General features: G+C 40.8%; 1 protein-coding gene and 1 long non-coding RNA gene across 6 annotated transcripts in view; both read left to right on the top strand.

Annotated features, from left to right (window-relative positions):
• ELMO1 (engulfment and cell motility 1) overlaps positions 1 to 21,142 on the top strand; it is a 644,335-nt gene that overhangs the window by 371,007 nt on the left and 252,186 nt on the right. The window lies entirely within an intron of this gene.
• Positions 1 to 21,142, top strand: part of LOC135232258 (uncharacterized) — a 74,851-nt gene that overhangs the window by 15,596 nt on the left and 38,113 nt on the right. Inside the window, exon 1 of the long non-coding RNA XR_010322762.1 lies at positions 1 to 21,142. This exon is cut by the window's left edge and continues 15,596 nt beyond it; it is cut by the window's right edge and continues 16,842 nt beyond it. This is a non-coding gene — a long non-coding RNA (uncharacterized LOC135232258).

Here is a 21,142-nt window from a genome sequence, read left to right as displayed (position 1 = left end):
CTGTGCATCTCACTGCGGTGTGCTCTCCCTGCCTTTCACTCCTTTCCGGCTACCTGCAGAGAGCAGGACCCAGCTTTGGATCCAGGCAAACAGTCACACCCAACGTGGCTTTTCTTATATAATTTGGCTTTCCACGGGTTTTGGCCATAAAGGCAGATTGCAGCTGTGGCCTGAGCATCTTTAGAAGTGTGAATCATTTCTTTTTTTTTTTTTTTCCCCAAAGAAGCTATTTAGAGAATTATGATCACATATTTCCATGTTATTTTTTTATAGAGTGAGTAAGGAGAATGACTTGCATTTTTTTTTTCCCCTTTAAATAGAAAAATCTGCCTGTGTCTATGCTCTTTTATCTTGTGTAACCTGGGCGGGTGGTTCCTGAACTCGGCTGTGCATCAGAGTTACTTGGGGGAGTTTTTTGAGATACAAAGTTCTGAAATCAAATCCAGAAATCAGTTTTTTTTTTTTTTTTTTTTCTTAATAAACTCTCCAATTGACTTGTAGGCAGCAAAACTGGTCCCTTCCAAGTTTGGGACTCTCTTGTTGGATCTTCCCCCGCCCCCACCCACTGTGGTAATTTGGATCATGGTTAAAAGGTTATCTTTAGGAGGTCCCTTGGTGGTACAGGTGGTTTGCATTGGGCTACTAACTGAAAGGTTGTTGGTTGGGATTTACCCAGCAATCTACTTTTGTAAAGATGGTTTTTTTATAGCCAAGAAAACCCTATAAAGCAGTTCTACTCTGAAACACGTGGGTTGCCATGAGTTGGAGTTGACTCGATGGCATCTAGTTTGTATGGGGTAGTAAGAGCTCTGGAGCGGGTATTAGAAGACCTAGATTCGAGTCCTGGCTCCAGTGCTATTATTTTTTTCTTTTAATTTTCTGTTGATACTATGTGCGTTTTCAGTAATGGAAGACATGCTGAATCATTGAGTATGTCTGAATTTTTGGTGTAATATGGTTTTTGGTTTATGCCTCATTCCACAAATCATACCCTCAGAGTCCAGAGGTACATATGCATACCAAATAAAAATTTTTTTAATTTATGTTTTTCATATGAAAAATTTAGTGATTCAGTGTCATCTCGTACAATACCCTGTAATAACAGGAATTTAGACCACATGCCAATTTTTTTTTTCCCCCATTTTGAACTGTTATATAGGGCCCTGCCTGCCAGCAGCACATACTGTCAGTGGGACAGCAGCTTCCCAATGAACCCCAGAGGTACAAAAAAACTTAAGTGGCAGCTATATATACCACCGTTCCTGAAAAGGGGTTAGTAAATGTGTTTTCCCACCCTGAATTTTTTCCTCCTTTGAAATATCAACTTTATTGCCAGCAAAAAGTCCTTTGAAAGGAATTAAATCTTAATTTTGCCAGAACAGAGAAAGGAAGTGACAAATACGTGTGTGTGTGTATTCCTCTGACTTCTCTATTCCCTGCTTAGCTGATTGACTGTCTTTCCCACCTTGACATTCTCTAGGCTGTTGCCTCTCCATGATGACAGCAATGCTGTCAGGGGCTGAAGCAGTTGCCTGGCCCATCCCTAACTGGGAATAAGAGTGTTTAAATTGATCTAAGTTTGGAGGAAGAAATAAGCCTAAATCCAAATGCTACTTTAAAATTTTTGCAAGTCATAGCCATTTTCAGCTGGAGAAACACAGCTTTACTGTGTCTTTGGTTTTCATAAGCTGTTTAATAGTTTGAGGAATTGCTTTTTACTGTAGTCACGCCATTTTATGAAAGTTTGGGACTTCTCTAGAGATTTACAAATTGTCTACAAAGTTTTGTTTTTGGAAAGGGCACCAGGGTGAGTAGTCAGTCAGTAAATACGGTTAACATTTTAGGCACCCAGGATATAGCAGTCAAATAAAAAGGCTACCATCCATGCCTTTAAGGAATTTCCTTTTTAGTTGGAGAAAAACAGACCATAAACAAATAAGGAAGGCTGTCAGATGGTAAGCAATGCAGTGGAGAAAACCAAACTGGGAAGAGAGATGGAGCACTCAAGAATTCATCACTGAGAAGGTGATGTTGCCCAAAACTGGGTGAATTGAGGGAGTGAGCCGAGAAAATATCTGGCTGAGGCTTTTCCAGAAAGAGGAAACAGCAGGGTAAAGGCCCTGAGGCAGGAGCACCCAGTGTGGGAAAGAAAGAGCAAGGAGGTCAAGGTGGTTGGAGGGAGTGAACAAGGGAGAGAAGCCGGATATGAGGTCCTGGATATAAGAGGGTCCGATTCTTTTGCAGGATCTTGCAGACCCTGACAACCACTTTAGCTTTTACTCTGTGTGAGACTTGAGCAGACATGTGAATTATGTGACTTACAATTTAAAGAATTATTTGACTGCCTTGGTGGTGTAATAGTTAAGCACAAGGCTGCTAACCGAAAAGTTGGCGGTTCAAACCCATCAATGTTTCCGTGACAGAAAAGACCTGGCAATCTGCTTTTGTAAAGATTACAGCCTGGGAAACCCTGTGGGACAATTCTACTCTCACATAGGATCACTGTGAGTCAGAATAGACTCAATGGCACCCAACAACTATTGAGATTAGATTGTAGGAGGGACAAGGATAGAAGTAGGGAGACCAATTACACAGCTACTACAGTAAGTTGAAGGATAGTGGAGATACTGAAAAGTGGTTGGATTCTGGATATATTTTAGAGGTAGAGCCAACAGGATTTTCCTGACAGCCTGGATGTGAGATGTGAAATAAAAAGAGTCAATGAACAATCAGAAGCGTGGAGTTGTTATCAAGGCTGATAGAAGGACATAGAAGATCAACAGTTCTGTTGTGGTATGTTAATTTTGAGATGCCTTTTGGACATCCAAATGGAAATTATGATTTCAGTAGATATACCATTTTATTACCAGTCTAGACTAGAGATCGGGGAATAGTTTTGGGCTAGTGATTTAACCTTGGGCATCATCAGTATATACTATTTGCCATTGGGTCAAACCTGACTCATGCCGACTACACATGTGTCATACTAGAATTGTGCTCCATAGGGCTTTCAATGGCTGATTTTTCAGAAGTATATCACCAGGCCTTTCTTTTGAGGCACCTCCAGGAGAACTCAGAACTCCAACCATTCAGTTAGCAGCTGAACACCTTAATCATTTGCACGAGCCAGGATCTCCCAGCAGCATGCAGATGACATTTAAAGCTATTAAGACTGGATGAGATCACCAGAAAGGCCCCAGGATTGATCCCTGAAGCACCCAAAAATTTGGAAGTTGGGAGAAGAGGAAGAACTGGGAAAGAGAGTGAGTGGGGCATGAAGGAGGTAGGAAGAGAACCAAAAGAAGCCAAGTGAAGAAAACCTTCACTGAACAGTTCAGGGTGATGGAGAGATCACCTGTGTCAAATGCTACTAGTAAAGTTAAATGAGAATTGAAAATTGAACATAGATTTTAGCAACATAGAGATCAGGAGCGACCTGAACAAGAGTAGTTTCATCGGGGTGATGAGGGGAGGAAGCCTGGTTGGATGGGTTAAGAGAGCAGAAGCAGAGGGACTGGGACAGTGAGTACACATGAGTCTGCTCAGTGTGGTCTGTACCTTGCTGTGAGCATTTAGAAACTTCTGTAGCAATTTGACTTTGCTACAGCATCCAAGCACGACCGCTTTTCTAGTGATGAACTTTTATTATATTTCACAAGAGTGTCTCTTTGTAATCAAAGACTAGAAATTAAAAACTAACAAACTGGTCCTTCACCGCAGATAGTTTGAGAGGTACTGGTGTAGATGACTCTTTAAAGGGGTTTTGCTTTACAGTGAAGCAGAAAAATAACGTAGAAGCTGGAGACGAACTTAAAATCAAGGTTTTTTTGTTTGTTTGTTTTAATAGTGAGAGGAAATTTTATGTGCTGATAGTAATGATTCAAGAGAGGGGAAAAATTGATGATTAAGAAAAAAGACCTGTATCTCTGTGGCTATGTCTTTGCACACATTTTTAATTGTTTCATTTGCTATATGTCTACCAGTGGATATGGAATCAAGCAGTGCTTGCTTTTATTTATATCCTCATTGTAGAAAAATTTAAAAGTGCAGAAAAACAAAACTAATAATCTTCCATTATTCTACCACCAAGAGAGATTGTTACAAATATACTATTCCACAGTTTTTTTGTTATTAAAATGAGATTAAATGATACTATTTTTTTATATGTTATTCTTTGACATTTAGTATAATGTGGCTTTCTTTTTACAATTCTAAATATCTAAATGCATCATTATTTAATGGCTGCTTAGCATTTCATTGTGTGGGTCTACTATAATTAATTTGACCAGACTCCTATTGTTGGACCATTTCTAGTGAGAAATAGCACTGGAATAAACATCCTTGTAATTCCATCTGATTATTTCCTGAGAATTAATTCTTAGAAGTCCTATGTCAAATGGTCTGAAATTTTAAAGCTTTTTATTCTTTTGCAAAATTTGCCCCTAGATAGACCAAGGCACTTGCACTCCACTAAGTAGTCCACGTATATTTAGATACAAGGATACATGGTTCGACACAGTTTTTTAAACTACTGAAAAAAACGAGGGTGGGGGGAGAAATTTTATTGAGATTGTGGGGTAACGGGTAATTATATAGAGAGAGATATTAAGATAGATGGATACCTAATAGATGTAGATAGGTGGGCACCTAATAGACAGAAATATAATAGAGATTTATAGATAGAGAGGTCGTCGATATTTATATACACCAGGGCCACGTTGTGATTTTTGTAGGCCCTAGGCACGTTTACCTTTGCGGGCCTCTTCCTCTGTAAATGATATTAAAATTTGTATTTTTCGATTGCCTTGACATAAAGATGAAAATAATCCAGAATGGATTCCTTACTCTGTTCCTTGTTAATACATATTTTTTTCCTCTGATTTTAAAAGAAAATACTTTCATGGCCCATTAAAGTATTGGGGTTCCTACACACAGTGCCCTAAGGATAAGGTGACCCTGATTATGCTTATCTCTACTTTTAATATTTTCTATAATGATTAGGTATTATTATAACATAAAAAATAAAAGAAAAATGTCAAAGTAAATTTATAAATATCCATGTCCCTCAAAAGGTTTCTCTTCCTTTCTCTGCAAGAAAAGAGATACATTCGTCTTTTCTCATAAGTCCCACCTCATTTCCCTCCCTGACAGTGGGCTATCCAGAAGACCTGGCTTTTGCTTTGTAGAAAAAGTAAAAGAAACCAGAGGAGGGCAAGGAAAGCCTCTAGCTTTGCACGCACCCCTGCTGCTACTCCCTCCTGGATCATCCCTAGCCTCACCATTCACCTAGTTCTGTGCCCCTGATAGGTGATACCATGTTCAGTCACAGCCTTACTTTCACAACCAGTCACTAACCAAGTCCCACCATTCTAGCACTTAAATATTTATGTCTCCTGAATTTTCCACATTTCCACTGGCATTCCCTGAATTCAGACTCCCATCTCACTGCCTCCATACTTGACCCCTCTAATCCATTCCTGCTCCTTTCTGCAGCCTTAGCATAAATCAGATCTGTTTAAAATCCCTCTTGGAATAAAGCACAAACTTCTCACTATTATCACACTACAGCAAGCCCAATACAATATGCTTTCTCTCCATATTGGACCTTTGCACACACTGGCTTCCTTCTTCTGTTCATTGCCTGACCAATGCCTACAACCTTCTTCAGTCCTCAATCCCTGGTAGCACCCCTCCCCCCGTCACCCCACATCTGAGCTATTTCCTGTACTATTGAGGCACATCTTACACTATATTAAAATTACATGTTTACTGGTCTGTCTTTGCAGGTTTTCTCTGTCCAATTAGTGTCAGGTCCATCCAGATTCCATTATAAGGCTGTCTCATCAATCCAAAACATGTGTACAATTTCAGAGAGGCTATGTTGGGGGCAGCTAGCGGGTGCCATATTGGATTGGATAAAGGATAGTTTTGTTAGTAAGTTGGGCCACTTGGCTCCGGGGCCATTAGGTGACCAGTTAAATGGCCAATAAAGCCTCCCAGTCAGAACAAGTAATGTCACATGGAATGATAGAAGGCGGAGTGATAGCCATGGTGCTAGACACAGAGTGAGTGCTCAGCAGATATTGCTTATTACCAGCATCACAATGAAGCTAGCACTGGGAATCCAGCTGGCCAGAGGCTGCCCTCTGTCCTGCTATGGGCTGTCTGTGGGGTGGCCCCAGGCTCACAGGTGTCGCTGACAGTGAGGTGGAGGTCAGACACCAGCAGATGAGCTCTGCTCTTGCCAGATTCTCACCAACTGGACTAAAGATCTTTGTTCTCTTTATGTGCAAGTAGATCTCACGTTTCTTTGCTGCCTCCAACCTTGAGGAAAAGTCAGAATCGTAAGCAATGACACTTACTGACCTATTTTGGCTGGCTAGGGATTGGTCTTTCAGATGATGAGAAATGAGTAAAAACAAACAACAAATCCTCTGGCTGTTGACTCATTGTTCTTCCCTCTTAGAACGTTGGTCATCGTGGATGGTGAGATGGTAACGCGGGAACCTTGGGCTCATTTTCTTATTTCATCTTCTGCAGTGGGGTTGTCATTTTTATGCTTAAGATAATACCTTAGTTTCTTTTTTTTTTTTTTTTTTAATATTCCTCTTGAGTTAAGACCTTGATTCATTTGATTTCTACCTTTGAATAGTTCATGAGATGTGGTTGTAGGCATTTCATCTCAAGAAATAGGAAAAAAAATATGTGGAAACGAGGCAGTCAAATGGATTACTCTCATGAAGTAATTGCCAATAGTGACTCATCAGAGGGTAAGAAAATCACTCTAGTGAATTTTGAATAGTGCTTTTAAAAGTGGAATAAAATAAATGTTAGAGCGTCTAATGAGTAGCAAAGGCAAATTCTTCACTAAATCTAATGTATTACATTCATCTGGGTGTGTATATGGTGTTGCAGTACAAAATGTGTTTATTTTATTGTGGGTCACAGTTCAAAAAGTACAAAAGTCTCCATTGTTAAGACAATTCACCTTGAAATTACTTAATAGAGCTTGGCCTGTGTTCGTGTTAGTGCATGCACGACACATTCTATGACTCTGTCAGGGTTTATCTTAAGGAATGAGTTGCCCATCATGCACTGGTACCGATGGGGCTGATCCTGTCCACAGAGAGCTTCTGCAAGACTTATGTTCTCATCTCCTTCGTGGGTACCACTTCTGGCTCTTCATTATGTTCCCTGGGTGGTGCAAAATGTTTGTGCTAGACTACTAACCTGAAGGAGCCCTGGTAACACAGTGGTTAAGAGCTGAGCTGCTAACCAAAAGGTTGGCAGTTCAAATCCACCTGCAGCTCCTTGGAAACCCTATGGGACAGTTCTACTCTGTCTTGTAGGGTCACTATGAGTCAGAATCGACTTGACCAAAAAAGCCTAGTTTGCTTGGTTTTACTAATCTAAAGGTTGGCAGTTCCAACACACCGAGTGGCACCATGGAGGGAAGGCCTGATGATCCGCTTCCATGAAGATTATAGCCAAGAAAACCTCATGGAGCAGTTCTACTGTGTAACACATGGGCTTGCCATAGGTCGAATCAACTCAACAGCAGTGGGTTTGGTTTTTGGTTTTAGCTTCTCTTAGAAGGGTTTCTTTATAGAGTAGAAAAATGAGAATTATGTATGTGATGTTTCTTATGTGTACGTAAGAGGGAACCGCTGAACATGTCCTAAAATAAGAGGACAGTGTCAGCCCTTTGTTAGCTGCCAAATGTGACTTCAGACTCACTTTCTTGAAGCTTTAATCTGAAAACTAGTTTCTGATTTATTTCAATGTTTTATCAGTTTTTAAAATATTTCCAAATGAAAAGCTATCACCCACTGTTTACGTAAAATCCTTGCATCTACAACCCAAGCAGAAATGGCTGGTTAGATGATAAACGCCCTTCATTCCTCTTGAGCTGACTCCATGCACAGTCGAGGGAATGCAGATGGGAGTAAGCGGGACATGAGAAAGCAATTCCGAGGTCCCAACTAATAAAAAAATCTTTGAATAGTTATTCACTCCCACTCAGACAGAGGTCTGTGGGAAATTTCCTATTGCTTCAGGCCTTTAAAGGCTCCATAATCTAGCTTCCATCTGCTTTTCTGACCTTACTTTTTAATACATCTCAAGAGAAACTAAAGACCAAAACCAACTTACATTTTGTGTTGATATAGCCCATTTGCAGCTCCCTAAACAAGTCAGACTGCCTCATTTGTGCCTTTGCTCCTTGGCATTTTCTCTCTCCAGCTGCTTTTGGTCTAATATCAACCCCGTTTGCAAGGCCCAGGTTATTGCTCAGCCCCACCACAAAACCTGTGGGGACCCCTCCAAACTTGAACTCAATGCACTTGAGCTGAGCACCTACCATGCTCCAAGCACATATGATCAAAAAGAAGACCTGATTCTTGTCTTCATCATCTCCCTCCTGAGAACCCAACTTGTAGAATTTTAGGCAAATGGTTACTGAGCATCTACTATGTCCCAGACCTTGTACTAGGCACTGGGACTTTACTGATTTGTCGAAGATAATCTAAAAGTGAATTGTGGAATTCTGTTTATGCTTCTTGTTAATATAGATTCTAACATTTGTGTCTTTATGCTTCCTGTTGTTAACCAACAACCATGTGAATAAAGACTATTTATGGGTACATAACAGCAAAGAGGAATTCTATAAAAGAGAAATAAAGAGTAATAAAGCTATTTTCCCACAGTAACCCTTTGATTTATACTACTGTTTAGACAAGTGATCTATTATAACACATATTTTATTCCAGAATTTCCTTTATTATAAGTTTTGGAGAGGATCAATATTTTTATTTTTTTTAATTAAATAATCATATGATAATTGCCGTTTATTTTTCTCTACCATACTCTACCATAAAGAAAAAAGAAAAAAAAAATCACATGAAACCAGTACCAACATATATATTAAATTATATTTTTATTTGCATCTGTTTACATATTTTTCTGAGTATAAAATTGATATATTAAAAAATAAAATAAAAAAACCAAGCGCATGTTCATTGTTTAAAGAAGAAAATTAAAGCCACTTATTCCACCAGGCATCACTAGCTGGTACAAACAGTTAAGCAGTTGTCTACTAACCGAAAGTTTGGTGGTTTGGACCCACCCAGAGGCACCTCAGAAGACAGGCCTGGCACTCTGCTTTCGAAAGGTCATAACCTTGAAAACCCTATGGAACACTTCTACTCTGCACACCTGGGGTTGCCACGAGTCTGAATTGATTGGATGGCAATTAACAACATTATTCCATGACCTTGAGATAACAGCTCTAGGCGTAAGGATGTGTTTCCTTCTAGCTGGTGGTATATTTTGTTTCCTCACGTTATCTGTATATATACATATGTTTGCATTTATATGCGTATTTTTAAAAAATGTGGACTCATACTGCCTTGAAGTTCAGAATCCCATGTTTCTGGGGTTGAGGAAAGGGAAGGAGTATATACGTGAGGGTGGGGATGAACGGTTCATTCTCTTCCATCTACAGTCCATGTAAATGGAATCATACGGTATGTAGTCTTTGTGTCTGACTTTTTTCACTCAATATTTCAGATCCATTGAGGAATAATTTAATACAGTAAAATTTACCCCTTTAAAGTATACAGTTCTTCCATTTTGTGTACAGTTGTGTAACCACCATCCCAATCAAGATATAAACTCTTTTCATCTCCTCAAAAGTTTCCTTTTGATATTTGTTTGCCCCTCTTGACCAGCAGTTCTCCACCAAAGGAGGATCATAGGGGAAAAGTGGTAACTTTAAATCAAAGCTGGTATCCGTAAACCTGTGGTAATCTTATCTATTCAGCTTGTAGGATCACACAGCTCTTCCTTTGTGAGAGTTTGTCCACCTTCTGAATCATATATTATAAAAGAATGCTACAGTAGAGAAAATAGATAATAAATGTTCCCTGCAGCTGGATTACCACACTTTGCTTAATCCAGGTATGGTAGCTCCACAGGGGAGACCATAACCCCTTCTCTGCAACAGAGCAAAGGTGGTGCCTGTCCTTCCGAAATTCATGACATCATCTTTAACTAGAAGTCGTTAATGCCTGGAACCAAATAAAAGAGCCTCAAGGAAATAAATAAGTGGTTGTAGATAACAGCATGAGAGTAAGCCAGCTGATTTACTAACTATGTTTCTAATTTAGAAGTCCCTGAGTGGCACAGACAGTTAAGCACTTCTGAAAGGTCAAAAAACTAAAACCAAATCCATTGCCATCAAGTTGGTTCCAACTGGCTAACTGAGCTTCTACTATCATATTCTTGCCAAAATAAGTTGTTTTTGTTGTTAGCTGACATTGAGTTAGCCCACAACTCATGGCAGCCGCGTGTGTTACAGAGTAGAACTTCTCCATAGTGTTTGTTTTCTTGGCTGTAATCTTTACAGAGAGATCGCAAGGGGTTTCTTCCATGGCACCACTTGGTGGGTTCGAACTGCTTTTGCCGCGCAGGGACCTTCCAGAAGGTCACAGACGTGAAAACCCTATGGGGCATAATTATACACTGCAACACATGGTCACCACAAGTTGGAATTGACTCAACAGCAACTGGTATTTTTTTTTTCCTGTTGTTCCTAATTTATAGCTATGATCCCAAGTTTGATACTTAAGCACAAGCTCTTAATATAATACACACACACACAGAGTTCATAGATTTCAGCAGAAGTCAGAAAGAGGTGGTTTTTTTAGTGAATTGACCGAGTTGATACATAAGTGCCCATGTAGGCCTCGGCCCACTACTACAGTTGAAAAAGAAATAAAGAATAAAAAAAGATTGCATCTTCGTATTAGTTTTTCTCAGCCTACCACATCCTCTTTGTCTGTTGATCACACTCCCACAAGAAGTCTGAAGGCTTTTGAAGCACTGCAGAGCAAAGTGACTTGAGCGCCATGCCCTCTTCTGCTCCAAGTGGTGCCATGAAGGCTCTGTAATGAGTATTTAAAATGATGCATTTGCAGTTGCCTCTTTTTTAACCTCCCTCGATTGCTATCTCCTCACCCCCTAGAGAAATATCTCCCGTGTCTAACCGGATGAGGTGAAGAAAAGGAAATTGCATTTATTTTAATCTTAAGGTTTAGCCAGATGGGAACCAGCTTAAGTTTCATCTGAATATGATTTGATTTTTTTCCCATCTCACCATCCCATGTTGAGTTGCCTCTGACAACTGATAAAATTTACATTTTCAAGCCAATCTAGGAGTTAGGTATAAATATGCAGAGTGAGCACTCAAATTAACTCAATGTTCTCAAAGTTAAAAAGGGTGAGATCAGAGTAACTTCACATAAGAAAATTTCCAATTTATGCTGGTGAAGTGGAACAAAATAGAGTAGAATATAGATTTCAAAATTCTTCCAATTCCTAATTTTTTAATAGAGTAGGAACATTCTAACAAAGTTGTTTAATAAGTCTGAGACCCATTGTCTCATTAACTTTTAGGATAAAATTGAAGATGAGTCTTATTTGAAAAGATGGTAGCAAAGATTGAGCTGAAAATACTTGTTATGAGATAAATTAAAATTTGGGGAAATGTTATGAGTTATGAGGCATTTGAAATTTGAACACCTGTTAGCAGTTCACTTTTCTTTGCCACACTTAGGTACAATTTATGAATGTCTATTCTAAGGGAGCCATGGTGGCGCAGTGGTTAAGAGCTATGGCAAGCTACAGCTGCTAAACAAAAGATCAGCAGTTTGAAGCCACCAGCAGTTCCTTGGAAACCCTATGGGGACAGTTCAACTCTGTCCTGTGAAGTCACAATGAGTCAGAATCAACTCGACAGCAACAGGTTTAGTTTGGTTTCTTCCAAGGGATTTCTTCATTTCATGCTGCAGCTACTAGAACTTTTTTGCTTTTAGTTGCTATTGTTCTGAGTTTTCATCGTATCTCATAGATGAAGGGGCTAGAAAGTAATGGGGTAGTATTTGGTTTTATACCCGTTTGATTGAGGATTAGCTTTCTAATTCCAGTGGTCTTGGTCTAGAAACAGGGTTTTCTTTCTTTCTTTTTTTTTCCTCTTAACAGGCTGGTCTTTCCACAACAAACAGACTTGCAAGGTATTGGTAAAGTAGGTTTTATATGATTTCCTGCCCTACCTAGTTAGACCCAGTGGTAAAGAAAGGGAGAAAATCTCTGCCCAAGGTAGATAGATAGATACGTAGCTGCCTTTGACTCAATTCCTGATTCATGGCAACCTTACGTACAACACAGAGAAGCGTTGCCTGGTCCTGCATCATCCCCAGGATCAACGGCATGTTGGAGTCTATCATTGCAGCAATTGTGCCAATCAATCTCTCTGAAGGTCTCTCTCACCCTCGCTGGTCTTCTGCTTCACCAGACGTTATGTCTTCCTCCAGTGATTGATCCCTCCTGATGATGTGTTTCCAAAGAAAGTGAGTCAGAGAGTGTTCCATTGTGATCCATAAGGCTCGCATTGTCTAATTTTTCAAAGGGATCACCAGGCCTTTTATCCTAGTCTGTACACTCTGGAATCTTTACTGAAACCTTTCCACCATGGGTGACCCTGCTGGTGCTTGGAATACTAGTGGCATAGCTTCCAGGATCAGAGCAACATGCAAGCCACCACAGACAAAAAGGGAATGATATGTAACAGATTCTCACTGTTCGATGCAGTACAGAATGGGAGTGGAGTTGTTCCTACAATGTGGAGGCTCCCAAAGAGCTTCAGCTGTGGTCTTGGGCTGCCTGGCAGAGGACTGTCAGGGCATGGTTCTGACTCTTGTCTGGAGAGCACAAGCGTTGGGGACAAGTGAGCAGTCCTTTTAAAATGAGGTAATTAATAACACTATCATATTGCAAATGCAAGGTGGTTACTTAATTTCAAACCGCTATTTTATAATTAATTTTCATCAGCCACATATTTACATTTAAAGTCTACAGGCTTCAAGTAATTTGGGGATCATCTGATGACCTAAGGGGTAGTCTCATTACTATGTAATATTTGCTTAAGGGGTCCAGACATCCTAAAGGAAATTTCTCTAGGGACTCCTCAAGATATCCGTTCTTTAATAAGCACCACCACCTACCCTTTTGTAAACCAGCCAGAACATTCCTTAGATTCATCACATCAGATAATGTACCAAATATACTGTCCTACTCCATCAGTCCTGTAAGTTTGAAGTATTGTGTATTGAGCTGATTTCTGAGTTACCTGTATTTTAACTATTTTATTATTTCATAAGGTTGATTTTCTTGTTTATGTTTTACTCAAACAAATGTTGAATTTCATTTGTCTTAATGGACTGGGGCACATAGGCATTCTCAACTACAATGTGAAGGGGTGGAAATGTTCAGGGATTAATGTTGATAACAAGTGGCATCTATGCTGGCACTCAGCTGTGGCTTTATCACACCTTAGTGGATTACACATTATGTAGTACTAATAATAGGGAAAGTACCAAGGCCTGCTAGTGATTTCCTAGAGCAAGTTCAAGAATGCCTGTTTTACAACGTCACTCTTACTTGCTAACATACATTCCAGAGAGGGAGAAAGTGGGATAGACAGCTGGTAAGTGCACTACTCCACAGCCCATCTCATGTCAGTCACAGCCTCAGTTTAGGGCAGGCCTGGGAATGGGAGGAAGCATGTAAGCTTTCACATGTGCCAAGGTGAAGTAGAAAACTCCCATTCATTTCCTCTCCAGTGCAGTGGGCATAGGCCAAGGGAAACCGTGGCCTGTATTACCTGTTGGCCTTCTCTGTTCTCTTAGCTCAGGATCTTGTTTCTAATGTTCTAATGCAAATGTTCTGGCTACCTCCAGAATACTAAATTTGGGGCTCTCTCAGCATCAGGCAGAGGTTAGAACTGTTTTATTTATGGGTAAGAATAACCTGCCTAGAGTCCATATTTCAGACTTATCCTTCTGAGATTTGTGAGTGAATTCAGTCCAGGGACAGCCTACAAGAACACATTCATCACCCACAGAGCCAGCATTTCCAGACAACTTTTTAACCTTCACAAGGTTAATAACAAAGGAAAATAATTCTGCCTTTTTTTTTTTTAAGTTTTATGAGAATTTTCAAGCTGTTCCAGGCTAACAGCTTCAATTTCTGGTTTGTTAATTTTGTGATTCCAAAGTTAATAGAGATAGCTGAGAGAAAAAGGAGTTCGTGCAAGAATGTCGTCATGTTTTAATAGTTTGAAGCCATTTCTGACATTATCTCCCTTTTTGATTTTTTGTCTTAAGACTCGGCTTTTTCTTTTCTTTTTTTTTTTTTTAATTTTCTTGTAAAATATGTAACAAAAAGTTTGCCATTTTAACTATTTTTAAGTGTATGGTTCGGTGGCATTCATTAATTACATTCACCATATTCTTCTACTATCACCATGACCCATTTCCAGAAGTTTTTCATCTCCTTAAAATGAAAAGACTCTTGACTTAATTTTTTTCTGATGGTGAAACAGATAATCTATTCATTATAGAAAAACTTGAAAATATAAAAAAGATAAATATCACCCCAATAGCCATTGTTGATACACTTTGTATTTTTGTACAGTTTTTTTGATGAATATATGTCTAGACATCTTCATCACTGTACCCCAGCATACAGTAGAATGTCTGAAAAGCAGTAGATGCTCAACACATATGTGTGCCATTTTAATCATCTCATATTCATCCCATGGAAACCCTGGTGCTGTAGTGGTTAAGAGCTATGGCTGCTAACCAAAAGGTGTACAGTTCAAATCCACCAGGCGCTCCTTAGAAGCTCTGTAGGGCAGTTCTACTCTGTTCTACAGGGTAGCTATGAGTTGGAATTGACTGGACAGCAGTGGGTTTGCCTCTTTTGGATTCATCCCATTGGTGAAGGAGAGATTTCCTCTCTAGGGTTTGGCAGTTGAGCATAGCACCCAACACTGGACAGATGAGATGGACAGCAGTTTATTAGTAACATACATCACAGCCTGAAGGAGGAGGATACTACATGCCACACAAGACCGTATGGGAATTGTGGTCAAGAACAAAGTGAACAACTTGGTGATGTGGGAGGCAGGCTTTGTAGTAACAAGAGGGTAGGGTGTCCTCCAGTTCCCATGGGCGAACATGATTGGCTTGTTTAAGTACTTCCACAGGCTGGCAAGGAACTGAAACTCACTACTCAGGGATAGGCAGGAACTGAACTGGGTCGCCTTGATAAGGAGGGCTGTTTGGTTAGGGTACCTTATCTGTGGGAGCAGAGTAGGGAGGAGAGCTTGCAGCCAGGTCATTCAAGGCCCTCCTGATTTCACAAGATGTTAAGGTAGCACAGAATACTGGGCCTTAAATTTAGGCCTTACACCACATGTAGAATGAACTGGATGATTATTTCATGTTGTTTTTTCATGTTCCGCTTTCTTTTCAATCAGTGGGGCATCTTAGCACTCTTTGATCATAATGTTTACTTCTAGAACATCGTATCTGCAGATAAATGTTTGGGCTGACTGCTGCCCCTCAGTAATCATGAATTTAAGAGATTTGCCTAAATATAAATGGCTGCATTTCCATAGAATACATGGTTCCTGATTTTTATGGGGTCTTCTTTAAGTCCTGACAAAGTTTGTCTCACATATGCAGCTTGTACGAACTTGTTTCTGCCCCTAAAATTGGCCAGAGAATTTATGCCCAATTCCTTTTTGTTGGCATCTCTGTGCTGCAATCAGTCAAAAATCTTCTTGCAGTTTATTGTAACCTACTTATTTTTCTTAATGGAATAATGCAAGTGAATTTCCAAGTAACAGCAAATTATAAACATATTACCCTCTGGTTTCTGTATTTTTAAAAATAATTTTTTTTATATCCTATATTTTTTTTTTATAATTGATGTGAACTGTTGGACCCAATTTTCTCAGTGTCAGTGTCTCTGTGAGGCACTAAGGCCCACTGAAGCGAAGCCACGATAGCCTCTTCAGGGAACAACCCCAGAAGGCCTGGGTGCTGGGTGCTGAGGGACAGCCACCAACTGCAGCCAGTGGCCACACATACAGAAGGCCTTGCATTTGAACCTGGAGAGTCACTCCCTGTCGAGCGAGATTCCGTTTTGCCTCATTTTCGACATTGCTCTCAAAGTGCTAAATAATAGATTCAGAGGAGTTGGGCCATATACCCGTGCATGCATGCTTGCATTAAGGGCACAGACCTCCCAGACCCCATGGTAACTGCAGGTTTCTGTGCTTCGCTCTTTCTTCATGGTTGAATAATGGTTGAAGTCTCATCTTCCCAGATAGCTTGGAAGTTGTTCAAGGAAGGCAACTTTCTTATACTTGTTTTTGTCCTCCAATCTCCTGGGATGGGAGCATTTTCACTTCCAAAGTAAATATATTGAAATCTGAGAATACAGAAGAAAAGTCTATGCTAGAGAAAAGAAGTTGGGAGTCATTGCCACATGAGTTGTTAAAATCATCGGGTGGGTTAAGGTGGTCTCAAGAGAAGTCGGAGCAAGAAGAGTGGGATGCAGACCCATGGAACTCCTTCATTAAGGGTTTTGTAGAGGAGGAAGAGGAGAAGGAACATGCAACGGAGTGGCCAGGACTAAAGGGAGTGAAGGGTAGAACCAGAAGATGGTGGAGGCATTGGCAAATGCCACAAAGAGTCAGGTTAGAGGAGAACTGAAGTGTGTCCTGGAAGACATTGGAGACTTTAAGCAAGAGCAGTTTCCATAGAGGGATGGAGATGGAAGGTAGAGTGGAACGTGTGAAGGGTAAATGAGAGATTGGGAAGTAGATACCGCTGATGGAGAAAGCTCCTTCCAGGAGCCTATCTGTGAGGGAGTGTGAAGACATAGGGCCATATTTGTTGTGTATATGTGTAGGGTAGGGAGTTGGAATCCTGGAAGGTTTTTTGTTTTGTTTTTGTTGGTGTTGGTGTGTGTGTTTTGTTTATTTCTTTAAAGGCAGGAAAAAGTAAAGCATCTATCAATGATGTGCTAGAGCCAATTGTTAACTTTTTAGTGAGTTTGGAAGCAGATTGAACAGTTGGCAGCTTAAAATTGGCCATACTGGGGGTATTTACACCACAGAAACTGGCAAGCACAAAAAAATCTCCTACTACCGCCATCAAGACCTGGTTGTTAAAGTTTAGCAGCACACAACTGAGCATATTTGAATCCCGGTAGGCAGGATCCAGTAGGGACAGGAAAGATGCCTGATGCAAGGGAGATGCTGACGGTGCCTGGTCCCAGAGGATAGGGAAAGAGATGGAATCCGAGTACTTGTGGGGAGACTGGCTTTTAAAAACAGGAAAGATACAGCCTCCATTTTAATAGAATGTAAAGGAAAGAGGATGGGAGAAGACAGAGCCATGATTCATAATAACAATGGTAATTATCAAAGCTAACATTGTTGTGTGCCTTTGAGCCAATTCTGACTCATAGCAACCCTATTTGACAGAGTGGAACTACCCCATAGGGTTTCTTAGGCTGTAGTCTTTATGGAGTGGATTGCCAGGTCTTTCTCCCACAGAGCTACTGGTGGGTTTGAACTGCCGACCTTTCCATTAGCCAAAGACTTAACCATTGTGATACCAGGGCTCCTTAAAGCTAACATTACTGAGTACCTATTATGTTCCAGGCACATGTGCTTCACCTGGATTATCTCCTATAACACTCACTACTCTGAAGCAGGTACTGTCATTATCTCTTCATAGGTGAGGAACCCTAGGCACAGAGAGGTGAAATAGTTTGCCAACAGCTATTTGAACTCAATGATCTGATGCTCCAGCTCTCAATACAAGGACCCTACGCTGCGTCTTGCATCTCAGAGAAGGTGTGGATTCTGTGACAGGGAATTGACGCAGTTCCCTAGCGATAGGCTCTGTTCTCCCTGTGAAGAATGCAACAACATCACCTTAGAGTGAGGAAGTTAAAGGATGCATTTAAAGAAAGTAAAAAATGTAAAACATAATTGTTGTGGAGTGGGGCGAGAATGTTGTCTAGAGAAACATGAGAAAATGCCCAACAGTGCTGAGGGCTTAGTTGATAGTTTTGATCATAAATATGCAGTGAGATCACTTCCTTCAGTCACCTCTGCTGCTTCTATTTAATCACAGTGGAAGTGGCCTGTGGGCTCCCTCATGGGTAGGATATTGATAGGTCAGTGGAACAGATCAGAAGGACAAAAGGATTTAGGGAATTTGGAGGGAAAAACATGATTCTGCTTATGGACCGTGGTATCTGAACAGGAGAAAGAAGCATGTGGAGGCAGGAGGAGGCTTTGATGAGGTTGAAGAACTATAACAATTAGAACGTTTGAACTAGTTAGGAAGATAGGACAGGGGCTGTCTTTGGAAGCTTGAGCTTTGGAATTATTGATTCTGGTGATACTTCAGTTTCTGGATACTCTAAGTTCACGGTATGAGTATTGAAAGGGGTAGCTGAGGCGGAATGGGAGCGAGGGTCTCCGGAGATGAGGTCAAAGCTTATACATGCGAACCTGAAAGTAGTCCAGAATGATGGCAGAAGTTATGGTGAAGAGGAAGACTCTGTCACTGGTTCTAGTTGCTGTCTAGTTGATTCCTACTCATGGTGACCCAACGTGTGCCAGAGTAGAACTGTGCTCCGTAGGATTTTCAGTGGCTGACTTTTTGGAAGAAGATGTCTAGCATTTCTTTTGAGGTGCCTCTGGGTGGATTCGAATCTCCAACCTTTTGGTTAGTGGCCAAGCACTTCACCATTTGCACAGCCCAGGGACTCCAACAGTAAGTTACATTGTGTGTATTGTGGCTCCTATTGTTATTGGGTGAACATGTTAAAATTATATATTATGCCTTGGAGTGAAGGGAGACTGTTTATTTTCTCTTTGATCCCTCTGGAATTCCTGGGCTCTCTCTCACTGGAAAGGTCACCTGGTCAGGTGGTGCCAGTGAAAGGGAATATTTCTCTTTCTGAAAAATAGCCTGTAGTGAGTTGCTAATGCAAGTGTTGCTTCAGCTGGACCTCATCTTGAAGACAGTTTGGAACTATAAAAGAAAAACTCACACTGGACAATGTTAAAACATGCCAAAGATAACTTATTCAAGAGGAAATTTTAAGGGAGAAGAACGGAGTAAGGGAAGTGAAGGTGGTTATTGTTGTTAGCTGCCATCAAGTCAGTTCCAACTCATGGGGACCCCATGTAAAGCAGGTTTAGACCATTGTGATTCATAGGGTTTCCATTGGTTGATTTTTGAAACTAGATCACCAGGCCTTTCTTTCTAGTCCGTCTTGATCTGGAAACTTTGCTGAAAACTGTTCAGCATCATAGCAACACACAAGCCTCTGCTGATACATAGGTGGTGACTGTACATGAGGTACATTGGCTGGGAATTGAACCCAGGTCTCCTGCATGGAAGAGAATTCCACCACTGAACCACCATTGCCTTGAAGGGAACGTAGGAGGGAGGGAGGACACTACAGTGAGGAGAGAGATACCAAACACAGGTCTGTGCTCCGATTCCACCGAGATGCAGGAGTCAGGACACAGGACTGCCAGCTTTTTTATTTTTTTTTATTAACTTTTATTGAGCTTCAAGTGAACGTTTACAAATCAAGTCAGATTGTCACATATAAGTTTATATACATTTACTCCGTACTCCCACTTGCTCTCCCCCTAATGAGTCAGCCCTTCCAGTCTCTCCTTTCGTGACAATTTTGCCAGCTTCCAACTCTCTCTATCCTCCCATCCCCCCTCCAGACAGGAGATGCCAACACAGTCTCAAGTGTCCACCTGATATAATTAGCTCACTCTTCATCAGCATCTCTCTCCTACCCACTGTCCAGTCCCTTTCATGTCTGATGAGTTGTCTTCGGGGATGGTTCCTGTCCTGTGCCAACAGAAGGTTTGGGGACCATGACCACCAGGATTCCTCTAGTCTCAGTCAGACCATTAAGTATGGTCTTTTTATGAGAATTTGGGGTCTGCATCCCACTGATCTCCTCCTCCCTCAGGGGTTCTCTGTTGTGCTCCCTGTCAGGGCAGTCATCGGTCGTGGCCAGGCACCAACTAGTTCTTCTGGTCTCAGGATGATGTAGGTCTCTGGTTCATGTGGCCCTTTCTGTCTCTTGGGCTCTTAGTTGTGGTGTGATCTTGGTGTTCTTCATTCTCCTTTGCTCCAGGTGGGGGACTGCCAGCTTTTTAAAGAACATTAAGTGTTAGGGAGCGGGTGAGTGAAATACTGAGATTGCAGTTAGGGCCAGTTTGCTAAGAATGTTTCCTTTTTTTTATAAGGCCACCTAGATCCTAGGAGACTAGGGGAAACAGAGGGGAAGATAAGGAAAGGGAAACTAGTTATTCTAAAAGAGTAAATCATTAAGTCTTAGTTTCTTCCACTAAGCCCTGCTGTTTGTCAGAACAGAAAAGTTTGGGGGGATTTCTTTAACAAAGGGCTCAGGTAAAATTCAACATATTCACTACTCAGTGAATGCAAAGCTCGACCTAACTATGGATTCCCTTGCTCAGGGGCAGTGTTCCCTTATACTCTAAGTGGGAATTATTTTCATAACTTAATTCATCAGGCCCGGGAGGCAAGCTGCAGTTGCTATGGGAACAGTATCTGAATTTCCTGGCTTTTGTACATTTAACACATAAACAATGATGCTATAGTGACATAGGTATTTCTTCCTTTTCTCACTTTCATTTCCTTTTTAGCAGGATTACTGTTAGGGGAAGGAGAAGGAGAATTTAATTTCACAGGCTGGTTTATCTGATTAAGGCGTCAGAATATTCTGCTGTTGAGTAATTTTCATGGTAATTACATGCCCCAAGAGTGCATGTGTCTAAACTTTACTTCCTACCTTCAGTACTAGTTTGGACCAGGCTTTCTAGCATCATGGAGGTCCTCGCCGAAAGTTCCAGAGAGAAATGTTGTTCACCTTCATACACTAGGTGCCCAGCCTAGTGCCTCAAACTGAAAGGTGTTTATTGAACTTGTCATGGCTTTGTGTGCTATGATAAGTGAACTGCAAATTTAGAATTTTGTGCTCATTCACATTGCGTCTTGATCACCACGAGTCATTTCTTCACTAACATTGAAAGGCCTTTTGGGTTAAGTATCTATACGCACCAAGTTTATGGCTGTCAGAGAAGCACTTGCATTGCATTTCAGGGCCACATAATCTTTAGCCTAACATTTGCATATTAATGGATAATTGCAAAACA

Source organism: Loxodonta africana, chromosome 8 (genome assembly GCF_030014295.1).
Source record: "Loxodonta africana isolate mLoxAfr1 chromosome 8, mLoxAfr1.hap2, whole genome shotgun sequence".
Lineage (NCBI taxonomy): Eukaryota > Metazoa > Chordata > Mammalia > Proboscidea > Elephantidae > Loxodonta > Loxodonta africana.
Note: the sequence above shows the minus strand (reverse complement) of the source record. Positions and strands in the feature narration are given on the sequence as shown.